The following is a 16,806-nucleotide window of genomic DNA, read 5'->3' as shown; positions in this document are numbered from 1 at the left end:
CCCCCATTTCCCCTATGTGACCATATGCAATATCACTCTCCTGAGGGTAACACAGTCAGAAACACAAGGGAGCAGATGCTGCAAGCATCTGGGTACAGGCCTGGTCCTTCTCCTGCAATGCTGAGTGCTGCAATGATGCCAGAAGAGTTAACGTTGGAGTGGCATGGGAAAGTGTCCTACTGTGGTGGATGAAATAAGGCAGCCCTTCTGCAGAGTACCTTCATAAAAGCTTCCTAGAGATCTCCATGGAGGATTTCCAGGCCATCTCTGGGCGTAAAAACAGTCTTTTTCAGAGAACACCCTCTGTGTAGCTGGAGTGGCCGCTGATAACCACCATACTAATTGTTTTATTCAGACTCAACATTAAAAATAATAGCATGTAACTCCTATAGTTTGATTGAAAATGTGTACTTACCAGAGGTGCCTTCCCCAGCCTCATGCTCCTTCGATAATTGGCTCTGTAAGGCGATGGGCTCCAGAGTTTAAAAAAAATGGTCTTGGCTGTCAGGGAAAATAGATCCTCCACTTGCCTGCCACGCTTTCTCGTCCTTCTGTTCCTCGTCAATAATGTCATCCTTGTTGCCCGAGGTCGCCCCAGGGAAGGAGGTATCCATGGAGTGTTTTGGGAAAGTGGTGGGGTGACCACCTAGAACCGAATGCAGCTCCTAATAGAAGTGGTTCAGAACTAGAGCAACTGTTCGTCTGCCTTGTCTTCTGATATACTTGCCAATGCTCCTTTATTTTCACACAGCACTACTGTGTGTCCCTGGTGTAGCCCTTCTCCCCCATGCCCTGCGTGATTTTGGCATAGATGTTAACATTTCTTCTGGTCGTTTGGAGCTCTGCCTGCATAGACTCTTCTACCCACACAGCAATAAAATCCAGTACCTCCTGTGTGCTCTCCATGCTGGCATGCATTTGTGGCATTGAGTATCCACCATCAGCTGTGCTGATGAGCTCTCCATGCTGATCAAACAGGAAATGAACATTCAAAAGTTCCCAGGTCTTTAGCTAGGGGGGTGACTGTTTCCTGTGTACTAGCTGAAGCTCAGTGGAATTGAAAGTGGTTTCCAGAGCGCTCACAGTGGAGCACTGTGGGACACCTCCTAGAGGCTAATTCATTTGAATTACACAGCATAGTATCAACGCTATCCCCATGTCGATGTGTGAATGTTGACTGAAGCACTATGCCTCTCGTGGAGGTGGAGAACAGAAGTCGACTTTACAAGCCCTTTAGGTTGGTGGAAGAGACTCAGTAGTGTAGACACGTACATTATTAACTTGACCTAACATGGCATATGTCAACCTAACTTTGTAGTGTAGACCAGGATGTAACTTAGCTGCACGAGGCCCTGGGCAATTGCCTTGCTTGCTACCCCTAATGCTGGCCCTGCACTTGTGAACCCCACACACACCTGTCCCATGACCCCCCCCCCCCCAGGGGTTTCAACCTCCAGATTGAGTAACACTGCTCTAGAGTTGAGTACCCCTGTAAGACCTCTGTGTACCCCCAGGGGTACATGCACCCCAGGTTGAGAACCACTGAACTAGTGTATGTGTGTGAGGGGGAGAAAGTGGTAGAATTGAGGAAGAGGGTGATACTAGATATTGGGATGGGGGTATATAAGGAATAATATTAGGAGCGGGACATGAGTGATCATGTAATATAGTGTGGTTTTCCCAACAGTGGGTCATGACTGTCATGATAGAGGGGTGACTGTGCTAAACGTGAGTGGTGGTGTGACCACTCATGCCAGATCGCAACTCCCAGAATGGGGAGCTGGGCTCAGCCCTGCAGGACAGCAGTTGCCACTGTGGGATGAATGTGGAGCAGGCTCACACTCTAACCCCTACCCTGCCCCAACTGGGCTTCCCCTCTGGACCAGGCTGGGATTAGGATTATGGTGCTGGGATGAAGAGTGCTGTTGTGAGTGATCTGTGACTTCTCAGTGGTGAAGGAGGAGAAGAATCCTGGCCAAGTGGCCCCCACCCACAAATCTGAACCCTGGTTACGTCACCAAAAAAGACAGGATGCAGTTGGTGCATTGCCTTACTAAACCAGTTTGGGAACCAATGATGGAGTGGAGGGGCTGATACCTGCCAAGGGGGAGGGAGAATTTGTGGAAAATGTAGGTAAAGGGGATGATGCTGCATAATCGGGGAGAAGCTAAAAGAACAGGGCTGACAGCTGTTTGTTGGGGAAGATGAGCAGAGGTGTGATGGTGATGTTTAGTACTTCCCAATGAAGGTAGAGTTAGGCAATTTTGGGGAAAGGGACTGATACTAGCTAGTTGTGTGTGGAGAGATGGCTGGTAGGAGGTAAAGGGCTTAAACTGGATAATAATGGGCGGGACAGCCAGTACTGGCAAATGGGAGGTATAATGACAACGTGGCTGAAAAGAATTGTATGAATCTCTTTCTCCTATGGCAGAGCATATTCATGGGGGCTTAGGTGATGTAGGTGAATAAGGGACAGATCAACGAGACATTGGTAAAGGACTGATAAATTCTGAGGGTTGATGAGGGATATAAGTGGCTAGGGCGTTGGTGGGAAATTTTTGGGAGCACAGGTTGGTAGGGGCAATGGGTAGCTAGGGGGTTGGTGAGGTTGATTGGGGATTTGAGGACTTGATTGGAGCATGGGTTGATGGTGAATGTGAGATGATAGGTGTTAATGGGGGGTATAGATGGATGAGTTGTCAGTGGGGACATTGGTGGATAATGCACTGGTGAGAGGTTGATAGGTGAATGGGACACTAGTGGGGGTTGTTTGATAGAAGTATTGGAATGGTCTGAGTGACCAGACATGGGTTGATTGGGTTAGGATGGCTAGGGATTTGGTTGAGGGGTTTATGGGGTAGAGGGTTGAATAGGGTGGATGGTACATTGGTGGGGTGGTGATAGGGTACAGCTCCCTCAGTGGGGACAGCTCAGGTCAATGGAGACATGGAATAATGGGCAGGTTTTGGCTTATGTTTTAGTAGGGGCTCAGGTTGATGATAGTTACCGAAGGTCGGTAGGAGAGTAAGGCTGCAGAGGCATATGGAATATGTGGACTAGGGTGTGTGTGGATGGTACAGCAGTGCGGTTCCTGCCATTGTTTACATCACAGCAGCTGGCACAACACCCAAGGTGCGTCTCAAGGCATTGGCAGGATGCCAGACCCGGACAGAGGCCAAGGGCGGGCCTTCATGAGGGCGCGAGGGAAGGGGTTTGAAGCGGATCCTAGGAGCGGTCCCGATGGGGTTGGGGCCCACGTTCCCTGGGGAGGCGTGTTCCTGCAACACCAGCAGCAGCTACGGTTCCCATGGAGACGGGGCCTGCTCGGCAGAGACCCGCCGCCGCTTAGAAAGCAACTCGTGAGTTCCCTCCCCTCGCCCCCATCGAGTCGGGCGCCCAGTCACCTGCGCGTCACCCGCGCGTCTCGTCCAGTGAGTCGGGGCGCCCAGTCACCCGCGCCTCGGTGGCCCTTCCGTCCCCGGTATCCACCGGGCTGCTCAGTCACCACGCGTCCTCCATCTGCCGCTCCCTGTCATCCTACCAGGATGCCCTGTCACTGGTGTGCATCCTGCTATCCCATTACAACCGTCACAGGGTACCCTAATGATTTAGTTTGATTTCCTGTGTAGCAGCCCATAGAACTTACCCAGAATAATTTCTAAAGCATGCATTTTAAGGGGGAAAAAATCCAATTTTGATTCAACATTGTCAGTTATGGAGAGTCTGCCTTGTACCTACTAGCATTAACTTTTAGTTCTCTGATCAGTTTCTCCTTATCTGTTAGGTCAAGGGCTAACAGAAAATTCAACCATGTTATCTGCAACAGTTTTTGAGTTAGGAAATGGTCATCTATACTATTTAGAAATTCCAAGGATCTGTTAGTAGTGGCAGCATGAAACCTGCATCATATGTCACTTGAATGGAAGACCTCTATGAGCATAGTTTTTTCTGCATTACAGATAGGTATATAAAGAGGGTGGTCACTGTGTTCCCTAGTATGGTTTGGTAGTCTGGGTGCCAGAAATACTCCTGTTCTTTTTGCTGATACAGACTAACATGGCTGCTACTCTGAAACCTGTAGCAAAACAGTTAGTACTCCAGTTTGTGCTTTATCTCTTAGGACATTGATCCATAAGGATTTAAGATCATTTTCTTCTGTGTTATCAGTGACTTGGAAATAGCTAATGCCATTTTTGATGTAGAGTGTCAGTCTCTCTCTCTCTCCTTATTCCAATTGTGTGAATCATCCCATCGGGTTTCAGTAATATCGACTAGATTGAATTTATGCTCACAGATCAGCAATTCCAATTCCTAACATTAGTGTGTAGATTAAAAGAATACATTTTTTTTAAATAATGTTCTTTGGTTTCTTGATAACCTTGGTCTCAGCATCTCAATTTAGTGTTAAGTGCTCATTTCTTCCCTCATTTAACCTCCCCATTTGCAATTAGTTTAATCCCTTCCTGACTACTCTAGCCAACTTGTCCTGGAGGAGACTGCTCTCCCTTCTGCTGAGTTGGAAACCAATCAAACTACATAGCCCCTTCCCTCCACAGAAGTTGGAGCAGTGTTCCACAAAACCTTTACCTTAGTACTTACCTAGCTTGCCATTCCATTCCAGAATCTTCTGCCTTCTGTCTTCCTTTACTTGTGGTACAGGAAGAATCTCAGAAGATTCCTTGGACAGTCTTCTTCAGCTGAGTTTCCTGAAGTAATCTACTAATTTTTGTAGTATTTCATAAAAAGGATCAGATTTTGGATAATGCTATCTCTTATTGTGTTCTATAGCTGAATCTTTTCAACTGAGAATACTTCATCCTGGGCTCTCATGTGCTTTGTTTTGGGCTTTGTGGTATATGATGACCCAAAGAAGCACATTTGTTTTAGCAGTTCATAGAGTGAAATGCATTCTTGAAATGCATGTAGCTATGATTTAACTCATTGTTTTGAGATTGAGACAAAGCCCTTAAACTGGTAGTGGAAATGAATGGGGAGGACTGAAGTACAGTCTTGATGTGCTCATGACAGCCTAAACCAGGGGTCTCAAACTGAAATGACTGAGGGCCACATGAGGACTAGTACATTGGCCCAAGGGGTGCATTATTGACACCTCCACCCCTTCCATGAAGCCCCACCTCGTCCTGCCTCTTCCCACCCTTTCCCTCCCCCATTCCAACCCCTTCCCTGACATTCCCACCCCAACTCTGCCCCCTCCCATGCCCCCAGTGGGTGCAGGAGGGGTGTGGGATGTGGCTGGGGCTCAGGGCAGGGAGTTGGGATGTGGGGTACAGGAGGGATGAGGGGTGTGGCAGGGGGTTGGGGTGAAGGAGGGGTGTGACAGGGGTCAGGGCAGGGGGTCAGGGTACAGGAGGGTGCAGCAGGGGGCTTGGCAGTGGGTTGGGGTACAGGAGGGGTGTGGCAGGGGGTTGAGGGCAGGGGGTTGGGTGCAGGGTGTGGCAGGTGGCTCAGAGAAGGGGGTTGGGGTGCAGGAGGGGGCTCAGGGCAGGGGGTCAGGTGCAGAGTACTGCAGGGGGTCGGGGTGCAGCAGGGGGCTCAGGGCAGTGGGTTGGGGTGCAGGAGGGTTGTGGCAGAGGGTCAGAGTGTAGGGTGCAGGAACAGGGAGCTCCCAATAGGAGCTGCTGGGGGTGGTGTCTGAAGCGTGCGTGTGTTGATGTTGCCTGTGCCTCTCCTCCCCTAGGTTCCATCCGCTTCCCAGAGCGACGCGGGGGCAGGGCGGGCAGGCAGGCAGACAGGGAGCCTGCCCTGTCCCCAGTGCGCGTCAGGCTGGAGCCACTCTAGGTAAACGCTGGGAGAGGGTGGGGCACAGGCTGCTTGTTTGAGACCCCTGGCCTAAACAATGGAGGACTCAGTCACTCTTTGTATCAGCTAGAGCTTTGTATTGTTTTCACATTCTGCTTCAGATACACCAAAGTACAGTAATCTTGTGTATGACGTGACAAATGCATTGATCACTGTGGCCAGCTTCTCATCCTGGAGGTAGGGGTTAAGTATCCTAGTGCATTGGAGATGAAAAAAGATGTTTTAAGTGACAAGTGCTACCTAGTATCAGAGAGGTAGCTGTGTTAGTCTGGATCTGTAAAAAGCAGCAAAGAGTTCTGTGGCACCTTATAGACAAACAGTTGTATTGGAGCAGTGGTCCCCAAAGCAGGGCATTTATGTGTGCCCGCCTGCTGCTCAGCAGGGGAAAGAAGTCGTGGCCCTGTGGTTGCCGGGGACAGAGAACTCCAGGGCTGCGGGCACCGGTGCTCTCTGTCCCCGGCAGGCGCGGGGCTGCGGCTTCTCTTCGGCTTGAAGAAGAGAAGCCGTGACCCCGCGCCTGCTAGGCACAGAACTCCAGGGCTGCAGAGAAGCCGTGGCCCCACACCTGCTGGGCACAGAACTCCAGTGCTGCAGGTGCTGGTGTTCTCTGTCCCCAGCAGACACAGGACCTGCCTAGTGCCCAGCAGGGGAGAGATGCCAGGGCCCCCCGCCTGCTGGGGACAGAGTACTCCGGAGTTGCAGGCTGTGCAGCTTCTCTCATGCTTCTCGCTGCACTGCCCAGAACTGCACTGCCACCCTGTGACAATGTGGTTCTGGCGGGACCCAACTGAGAGTGCCAATTCAGGACCAATTGCTCAAAATTGGCAGTCACAGCCCTAGGCTGGGGTTTTTCCACCTCTAAGGCAAACCAAACCAGCCAGACAAAAATGACTTTGGTTTCACCCCACTGGCTAACCACAAGTCACACAAGCAATTTCCTTAGACACTCCAGTCTCCCAGTATCACCACCAGTGCCACCCGTCCTGGGGATGAAAGGTTTGAAACCAACAACACCCAGTAAAAGAAAAAGGGTTCTCTTGATCCCAAAGGACCAAGCCCAGACCAGGTCATATACACATCAGATCTTACCGACAAATCACGCTGTTGCCAATCCTTTAGAAGTCTAAAGGATTAATTCATAAAAGGAAAGATAGAGATGAGAGCTAGAATTGGTTAAATGGAATCATGACATACAGTAATGGCAAAGTATCAGAGGGGTCTCTGTGTTAGTCTGGATCTGTAAAAGCAGCAGAGAATCCTGTGGCAGCTTATAGATTAACAGACATGATTTGGAGGTGGAGCTTTCGTGGGTGAATACCCACTTCGACAGACGCAGAGTGGAAATTTCCACTACCTGCGCTGACGAAGTGGGTTCCACGCACGAAAGCTCACGCTCCAAAACGTCTGTTAGTCTATAAGGTGCCACAGGATTCTCGCCTGCTTTTACAGTACTGGCAGTTCTGAGTTAGGCTTATAGCAGGATGGAGACAACGCAGGTTAAAATCAGAGGCTCGCTGGATACATCCCCACGGGGGTCATCAGGTCCCTTGTGCAGAGCTCAGTTTTGTAGCAAAGTCCTCCAGAGGTAAGAAGCAGGATGAAGACAAGATGGAGATGAGGCGTCAGCCTTGTATAGGCTTTTCCAGGTCGTAGAGGACACGTCTTTGGTTCCTGCTGTAGAAAGTTACAGCACAATGGAGTCTGCAGTCACATGGGCCAGTTTCTGCACACCCTCCTGAGTCACAAGGCGTATCTGCCTCCTCTCAATGGGTCAATTGTGTAGCTGATGGTCCTTAATGGGCCATCAAGCAGGCTAAGCAGAGCTAACACCAACTTGTCTGGGATCTTTCCCAGTAACACAGTACAAGTTTGAAATACAGACAGCATACAGCCAATATTCATAACTTCAACTACAAAATGATACAGACATACAGACAGCATAATTATAACCAGTAACCCATAACCTGGTCTTAGACACCTTATATGACCCCCTTTACATAAGATTTGGTGCCACTACAGAACCTTGGTTGCAAACCATGTTCTAAATTGTCCCAGTTTATATCAATAACGTCACACACTTAAAAAACAAAAAAAAACAAAAAAAAAACAAAAACCCACAATGCTCCACCTCTGCCGAATGGACTGAATGCTGCCCCATAGCATGTGCTGACACAGGCACCTGCTTGCTCCATTGGTGCCTGGAGCCAGCCCTGTATGTGAGTATTCTTCCTGCACTGATACTGCTGTTTTGTTGTGCTTTGCAATTTATTACTTGAACATTTTGCTCCAAAATGAGTGGTTCAAATAAGAGACAATGTACATATTATTTCAACCCAGAGTGGGAAGAATATTAAATATTATGACTTTCGTATTATTTAATGTACAAATACAAAATAAGCCTTGAAAAATTGTTGGTGCCCGCCACACTCTTCTGAAAATATGTATGTGCTACTGGCCACCAACAGGTTGGGGACCACTGTATTGGAGCATAAGCTTTTGTGGGTGAATACCCACTTTTAGTAATGATTCAAACAGACCCCAAGACTTTGAACCATTCTGACAAAAGGAGGCTGTATGTCTTTGACAGAAAGGTAGAGGTGTGCAGAGTTTTAGCAAGTTCTTCAAAGTGCTTTTCCCTGCTTTTAGCCAGTATCACTTAGTCTTGTCTGGGTTGGTCTGAGCCAGCTGCCATCTGATCTTTTATAGGCATTGTAATATTTTTAGTAGTAGGAGTCATTGGATCAGTGAAAAATGAGAGAGACATTTGAATGTCATCAGCATATTGTTGGCAGTTGAGCCTAGAGCATCTCACGATCTAAGTGGTCTCATGTAAATATTCAGTATGGATCCTAGTGAGATTCTTCATGATTACTCTTCCCCAAAGGCTTTCTTACCTATCATCATTCTTTGGGTTCAGTTAGAGAGAAGTCATTGGAACCATTGTAATATGATTTACACCAGCTGTGTTACACAGTTTAGCAGTACTTTGTTTGTTGTACTAAAAGTTGCAGATACATCCTGCAGTATTAACATGGAAATCCTTTCCTGTATCCATGACCATTAGGAAGTAATTTTTGGTGCCACTTAGGCTGTATCTTTACTGTACTCTGAAGCTTGATTGTGAGACATCTAGGATGTTGTTCCAGCTGCTGTATAAAAGAATGCAGCAGTTTTCACAATACTATATACATACTTGTCATAGTTTTAAGTAATTCCCTATTGTGAATACTGCTGCTCTCAGAAGCAAATGGTTTCTTCCCATTATTAGGTTCTGTATTTTTAAGTTTTCCTCATCCTCGCCAAAACCAAGGAAATACTGAGGGAATAGAACAAACCCAAAAAGAAATGAAAATAGTAATTAACAGAGAAAAAATTGTCAGTTAAATCACATGCACACAAAATATTAACACTTCTTCTAAATGTAAAATGGAAGATCTTGTAAAAGCTTCATGCTTTTTAACCTCCTTCTTAAAAATTGTGACTTCAGTTTGATAAATACTTAATGGGAGGTGATAGAGCTAATTTTTGCTCCCTTCTGACTGTTACAAAGGTCTTGTCTAAAGATTGTGTGGCCAAGTTTAGCCAATGAAGTATGTGTCAGGTTTTATTTTAAAAGCACTTATGAAACTGTTTTGATACCACTCTGTTTACTGGCTGGCACAAAAGCCTCTTGTTTAATAGAACAGATTGAAATATTTTGAGATGATTCAGCCCACTAATGGATTTTGAACTAATGATAAAATTGTTACATTCTGTGTATAAATTTTGGCATTTGTTCGTTTGCATTAGAAATATTTTACTTAACATTTGTGGCTGTGTTAACAGCCAAATGCATTTGGAGCAGCAGCAGCTAAAAGGAGTAAGAGGGAGGTATAAAAAGAACAGACCTTCCTTAAATGTTGTCTGATAAGTACAAGCAGCACAAAAGAAACATTGCTCGTAAATGCCCAATAATATTGCTTTTGGTAGGAAATATCCATCTCTGCCTACTAAAGTAAAAAGAGATTGTATTATAGTATTGTGAACACCTTCTCCATAAAATACACAACTATCAAATTTAAGTTGGAGAGTATTCCATTTATTTTTTTCTTTCATTGATAGAAACAATAATGACAATGGCAAAACTGAGCCACAGCAAATTTTAAAATCTGTCTAGACCACTGATTCCTCTAACAATGGTTACTATGTGATTTGTCAGAGAAACAAAGCTTCCTCAGAATACTATGCTGCTTATTTTCCATCCTGACCCTCACAGACTAAATTTTAAACCCTGAAGAATGAGATTTGTTAGGTCTGTGGGGAAAAATCATTTAAAATGTGGCATCCTTTTAGAGCAGGGATATTGTATCACGTTTGCTGATCTGAAAATCTCTCTTCCATTTTAAGAGATTAGAGTCACCATTGGAAAGACATGCCTGTCTGATTTATTATTCTCTGTATCCCCATGCTTATACAGGCCGGATTATCTGTAATAACTGATACAGAATAATACTGTGCTGTGAGAGCATTTGTACTGACTCCAGAGATTTAGGAAAAGGGGCTGAGCAGAGAGTATCATTATTTTTTCAGCACCCAGAAGTGTGAATGGCACTGTACAGAATAAATGGAAAGTCATGGTCCCTGTCCTGAAGAACTTATAATATACAAGATATGACATAAATGATTGAGGATAACAGTAGGAAGAGAGTGAGAATGAACAAGGGTTACAGCAATAAGATTACGTGATTACTCAATTTAGGCTTGTGCACTTCTTGAGAGGTGGATTTAAAAATAATTAAAAAATATAATTATTTGACTTGTCTTCTGGAAATTGAGAATGGAATTTCAAGGGAAGAGAGGATAGTAGCTTGGCAGAGCAGAATTGGAAGGGAATTATGTGAAAAAAGGTACCTAAATGACTGTGGGGGAAGTGGACAAATAGTCCATAGAAACTAGCATCATCAGCAGAATAGAGAGGTCAAGGAGGCAATGAAATAAGAGACCATTTTGGAGTGTGGTGAGTAAAGTTATTTTCTTTAAGAGGAGCAAAATACATGGGTGAATCAGAACTGTTCAGGCCTGGAGTGGATTTTATAGCCCTAAAAATTGGAGTCTCAAGTGGAAAATGTAACATTGCCTTTCTGGTGGTAGTGGGGAGGACAAAAGTAAAAGATTTTGTTACTTTTATTATTTGTATGACTGTAGTGTATAGTGGCCCCGGTTACAGACCAGGATGCCTTGGTGCTTAGTGCTGTACAAAAACAGAACCAAAAATGGTTATAGTCAGAAGCCACCTGTGCTGCTGTAGTGTAGCTGCTTCCTACATCAACAGAAGGCATTTTAGCTAGTTAATCCACCTTGAGTGGTGGTATCTAGGTTGATGAAAGAATTTTTGTTGACTTAGCTGCCTCTACACTGGTTGTTAGATCAACCTAACTATAGTGCTAAGGGTGTGAAAATTTTCACAGCCCTATAATATAAATATGTATGGAGATATACCTATCTCACAGAACTGGAAGGGACTCTGAAGGGTCATTGAGTCCAGCCCCCTGCCTTCACTAGCAGGACCAAGTACTGATTTTGCCCCAGATCCCTAAGTGGCCCCCTCAAAGATTGAACTGCCAACCCTGCATTTAGCAGGCCAATGGTCAAACCACTGAGCTATCCCTTCCCTGAGTTACTACAGGAGACAAAAGATGAATATAAACAGATTTGGAAATACAAGTAAATGAGACATTATTGGTCAGCATACAGGCAGTGGTCTCTGCCCGCTAGCAGCCTGTTACCAAGTACTCTGTAGGCATCATGGCAAAGGAGAATTTTGAGGAGTGATTTGAAGGTGGATAATGAGGTAGTTATACAGATGTTTGAGGATTGACTATAAAGGGCCTTGAAAGTGAATGCAAGCTGTTTGTTCAATGTAATAAGAGAAGGGGGAGCCACTGGAGGGATTCAGTGAGAGGGGTGACATGGTCAAAGTGACAGGGTAGGAAAATTACCTTTTGCAGCAGCAGTCTGAATGGATCTGAGTACAGCACGACTGCATTTGTCAAGACCAGAGAGAACGATGTAGTAATCAAGATATGAGATCGATGGGAGCTTAGATAAGAGGGTTTTTTGCTATGTGACTGGATAGAAAAGAATGCATTTTAGAGATCTTATGCAGAAAGATCAGCAAGATTGAGATATAGTCTGGATTTGATTACATAGTGAGATCTGAGAAAAGGTGATTCTCAGGTTATGGGCCTTCAGGATAGGTATGTATGGTCGTGTTGTCTACAGGGATGGGAAAAGAGGAAGCAGAGTTGACTTATGGGGGAGATTAGAAGCTCTGTTTTCGCCATGTTCAGCTTGAGCCGGTGGCTAGACCTCCACAAGGAGCTTTCAGAGAGACAGGCTGAGATTTTAGTTTGGACCAAAGGAGACAGGTCTGGGTTAGAGAGGTATATCTGTGAGTTGTCAGCATAGAAATGGTGGTTGAATTTGTGTTTTGCAGATGAGATTTCCCAGAGATAAGGTGTAGTGAGAGAACAGAAAACATTAAAGAGTTTTGTTCAGTCTTCTATATAAACAGCTAGCATCTTCCTGAAAATTGTCATTCCTGAGCAGGTGCTGATAAGTCCCTAGCTCAGACAGTGAAAGCTGCCACAGAGACCAAAAGCATTAGGAACATAAACTATAATTGAAGTTTTATGGGGGAAAGGATAAGGAACAGTCCAATGAAGAAGAAGCGATCTGTTGCTCAAAAGCTTGTCTCTGTGTCTTCCACCAAAAGAAGTTGGTCCAGTAAAAGATATTATTTCACCCACCTTGTCTCAGTCCCATTAAGTAACAGGTTAATTAAAAAGATCTTAAAATGGGCACCTTTTCATGTAGAAAACACTGTTGCCTCTATATATATCAGTGCAAGGGCCTTATCTTCACTAGAAAAGGTATATTTTTAGCATATGTTTCAGTTCTAATGTGGACATAAATAATAGTTCTAACATGTGTTAGGTGGTCAACTACAACTGCCTTGTCTTTTTCCACTGTACTTTTTACTCTCCCCCAAGTTAATACATTGCCAATTAAATCAAGGTACTTAACATGTTTGCAAATGCTAATGTGGACATTTCCCGTGCATTTGATAAGGAAACAGTTGTTTATTTTTTACCTTAAAGATCATCCTAGGGCAGTGGTTTTCAAACTTTTTAGGCAGTGTACCTCTTTCCAAATAATGTAGTCTACCCTATACCCCCACCTGAAATAGGCAGAGGCCATGTGTGGGGAGGCGCATGGGGTCATATGCTCCCCAAGCTTTTTGCCTTCTATTTGGCAGCAGCTTGTAGAAGTTTTCAAACTGTGGGGCACATCCCCTGTAGTGGGGGCACAGAGGAATGTAAAGGTACCTCAATTTCCTGACAGCTCAGTGGGCCACTCAGCCTGTCTGTGTTTTGGGGGCACAACTAAAAATGTAACTCCAAGGGGGGGCTTAGCTCATTGCATCCCCCTACCCCAAGCCAGACAGTGTGGGTGGCCTGCTGAGGTGAGTCGGGCTGGAGTGGTGCTCCCTTCCTGAGCCCCGCTGTGTGGGGCTGGCCCTAGCTGCCTGTCCTCTGCGACCAGTCCTCTGTACCCCCATTAGGGGTACCTGCTCCACTGTTTGAAAAGTTCTGTATTAAATAAAATGTGTGGTCTGCCGGTACAGGATTTTTCTCACATGCCCCCTGACAAGAGCTTGCGTACCCCAGTTTGAAAACCACTGTTCCAGAGTACAAACATTTGTTCTTTATACTAGAACAAAGTGTGGGGAGTGCCTATACTAGCCTTTACACATTGATTTGCCAATCAGTTAGCTTGAAGGGAAAAAAGGATAGTGCAAACACTGTAATAGTGTGTGTATGTCAAATTGTGAACTTAAGTTTGTTTTGTGACCTCCATTGTTGAACTCTGTCTTTGTGCTAACTGCCATTTTGTATTTGTGTCAAAAAAAACAGCCAGATCTTGACACAGTTAGTCTATTATGCTGCATAGTTATGACTAATGACTTTTTTGGTGAAAACTGGAAAAAAAAAAAAAAAGTTAGTAGCAATTGGACATCTAACATAGTGAATGCCAGTGAAAGAGGCGAAACTAGGGAAAGAAGTTAAAAATTGCTTAGACAAGTCAGATGTCTTCAAGTCACCAGGGCCTCATGAAATACATCCTAGAATACTCAAGGAGCTGACTGAGGAAGTATCTGAGCCATTAGTGCAGGAGTGGGCAAACTTTTTGGGCTAAGGGCCACATCTGGGTGGGGAAATAGTATGCAGGGCTATGACAGGGGTTTGGGGTGCAGGAGGGAGTGTGGGAGGTGGTGCGATGAGCAGGAAGGGGCTCAGGGCAAGGGATTGGGGCAGAGAAGGGATGCGGGCTGTATGAGGGGACTCAGGGAAGGGAGTTGGGGTGCAGGGTGTGGCAGGGGGCTCAGGGCAGGGGGTTGGGGTGCAGGATGCGGCAGGGGGCTCAGGGCAGGGGGTTGGGGTGCAGGATGCGGCAGGGGGCTTGGGGCAGGAGGGGTACGGCATGTATAAGGGGGCTCAGGGCAGGGAGTTGGGATGCAGGAGGGGTGCAAGGTGCAGGCAGGGAGTTTAGGGCAGGGAGTTGGGGGGTGGGGTGCAGGAGGGGTTTGGGCTCCAGCCCCGCTTACCTCAAGTGGCTCTGGGATGGCAATGGCTTGCATGGGGGCCAAGGCAGGCTCTCTGCCTGCCTGCCGTGTCCCTGGCACCGCACCACTCCAGGAAACGCTGCAGCCCCTGGGAGAGGGGGAGGCGGAGGGCTCTGCGTGTGCTGCCTTTGCCACACCTCCAGGTACCTCCCCTGAAGCTCCCATTGGCTGCGGTTCCCCGTTCCCAACCAATGAGAGCTGTGAGGGGTGGTACCTGGAGGCAAGGGCAATGCATGGAGCCCTCTGCCCGCCCCCCAGGGGCTGTAGGGATGTGGTGCTGGCAGTGCCACAGGACAGATCCACAGCCCTGAGGGGCTGGATCCGGCCCGGGGGCCATCATTCCCCCCCCCTCCCCCCGCCGTAGTGATTAGATTGAAAAGTCATGGCAGATGGGAGAGATTCCAGAGGACTGGAAAAGGGCATTATATTTGGCCATCTATAAAATGGGAAATAAGGACAACCTGGGGAATTGCAGACCAATCATCTTAACTTCAGTACCTGGAAAGATAATGAAGCAAATAATTAAGCAATCAGTTTGCAAACACCTAGGACAGGGGTGGGCAAACTATGGCCCGTGGGCTGGATCCAGCTTACAAGCCGTTTTAAGGTGGCCATGAGCTCCCGCTGGGGAATGGGGTCTGGGGCTTGCCCTGCTCCAGTTGGGGCACAGGGTCAGAGGCTGCACCATGCTGCTCCGGAAGCCAGGGCATGGCCCCGCTCTGGCACTCCAATGGGAGCTACAGGGGTGCTGCCTATAATTTAGGATCCATCATAGAACAATCTAGGGCAATCAACTTGGATTGTGTCTCAACTGCGGTCTCTACCTAACCCAATGGCTCAGTGAACTGTCTACACAAAAGCCTGCGCGGGGGGAAGGGGCTAGAGTTTCTCAAGCTGTGTCTACACAACAAACACCACAGTGGCAGTGCTGCAGCCAGGCTGCTGTAGCACTGTAGTGTGGATGCTTTCTACAGTGATGGAAAGGGTTTTTCCATTGCTGTGGAAAAATCTATCCCCTCTGGAGATGGTGGGTAAGTTGATGGAAGAATTTTCATCAACCTAATGGTGCCTATACTGTGGCATAGGTTGGGTTAACTATGTCACTTGCATCTGAATTTTTGACACCACTGAGCCACATAGCTAGATTGACCCAAGTTTTAGGTGTAGACTGAGCCTTAGTCTTGGCACATGGCTAGAGGGCGGGAGATTGTATATAAGAGGGGGTGCTCTTAGGGAAGTGGAGATCTTTCACTAACACATGACAGAAGACCAGGCTGGAGAGAGAAAAGGAAGGCAGAAGAGAGGGACTCTGCATAGACTGAAATACTGACTAGATCTCAGATTCGCAAGAGGAGAGAAATCAACCTACAGTCACTGTAACTCTAAGTACTTTTTAAGAGTAGTGACTGGATAAAAAATTCTTTTGCTAAGTTTGTGTTCCTTGCCTTCATACCACATTGGGGCTGAAGTAGTTAAACTAGAAGCCTAAAGTGTTCAGAACTACTGTGGAACTCTGAGGTATGTGGGGGGCTTAAGAGGGCAGAGGCACTGGTTCTGGAGCCTGGGGGCCACCAAACAGTTTAGTGCCATATTCCAAAGAAGGTCTCAGACAATGGGTTTGGGCCTGGAAGTATGCCTTACAGACCCAGAGCTAGGAATTGTGACTAGGTTCTGTCTAGACCTGGCGGTTTAGAAGCACATGGGATTGAGCAGTTGGGTCTACTCAAAACAGATGTGTCTATTCAGAAGGAGACTGGGCCAGGTTGTTACAGACACGCCATAGGAATTTAACACATTAGTTAACTCATGTTAAAAATACCTTTTTTCCTATTGTAGACATGGCCAAGAAGTTTAAAAGCAAAAATGGATAAAATCAGATATGTGGCATTGTGAAAAGAACCTCTGTATAGGGGTATTGCACCTGTGCGAAATAGCCCTCACCTGCATAATTGTCCTTCACAGGAATTTTAATGGAGTTTGTGGGGAAAATGCTGGACACTCATAATCTGAGTTTAAATTTAAAACTTAGGGGAAGTTTTAAATTTATAGCCAGTGATTTTGGTATCTTGTGGACAATTCTCATCCCAGTGGGCTTTTGAAATCCCAGTTACCATACAGAAAATGGAGGAAAAGAATAGATTGGTGAAGGGATGAAGTGGAACACAAACATGAAGAATGGTCCAGTGGTTTGAGTGCTATCCTGGGATTCAGGACTCCTCAGTTAATTTTCCTGCTTCGTTACAGACTTCCTGTATGCCACTGGGCAAATCTCTGAGTCTCCTGTGCCTCAGTTTTCTATCTGCTTAATCGTGGATAATCAT

The 16,806-nt window shown here is 46.3% G+C and overlaps 1 protein-coding gene across 4 annotated transcripts in view; it reads left to right on the top strand.

The window, feature by feature from the left end:
• The first annotated feature begins 3,278 nt into the window (after positions 1 to 3,278).
• The window catches only part of CCDC57 (coiled-coil domain containing 57), a 151,593-nt gene continuing 138,065 nt past the window's right edge, over positions 3,279 to 16,806 (top strand). For all 4 annotated transcript variants that reach the window (XM_075071947.1, XM_075071946.1, XM_075071948.1 and 1 more), the window contains exon 1: positions 3,279 to 3,359. The gene's annotated coding sequence lies outside the window, so the exon portion shown is untranslated. The remainder of the gene's footprint in view (positions 3,360 to 16,806) is intronic.

The sequence above is a fragment of the Chelonoidis abingdonii genome, chromosome 13 (assembly GCF_003597395.2).
Source record: "Chelonoidis abingdonii isolate Lonesome George chromosome 13, CheloAbing_2.0, whole genome shotgun sequence".
NCBI lineage: Eukaryota > Metazoa > Chordata > Testudines > Testudinidae > Chelonoidis > Chelonoidis abingdonii.
This window is presented reverse-complemented; position numbering and strand designations above follow the sequence as displayed.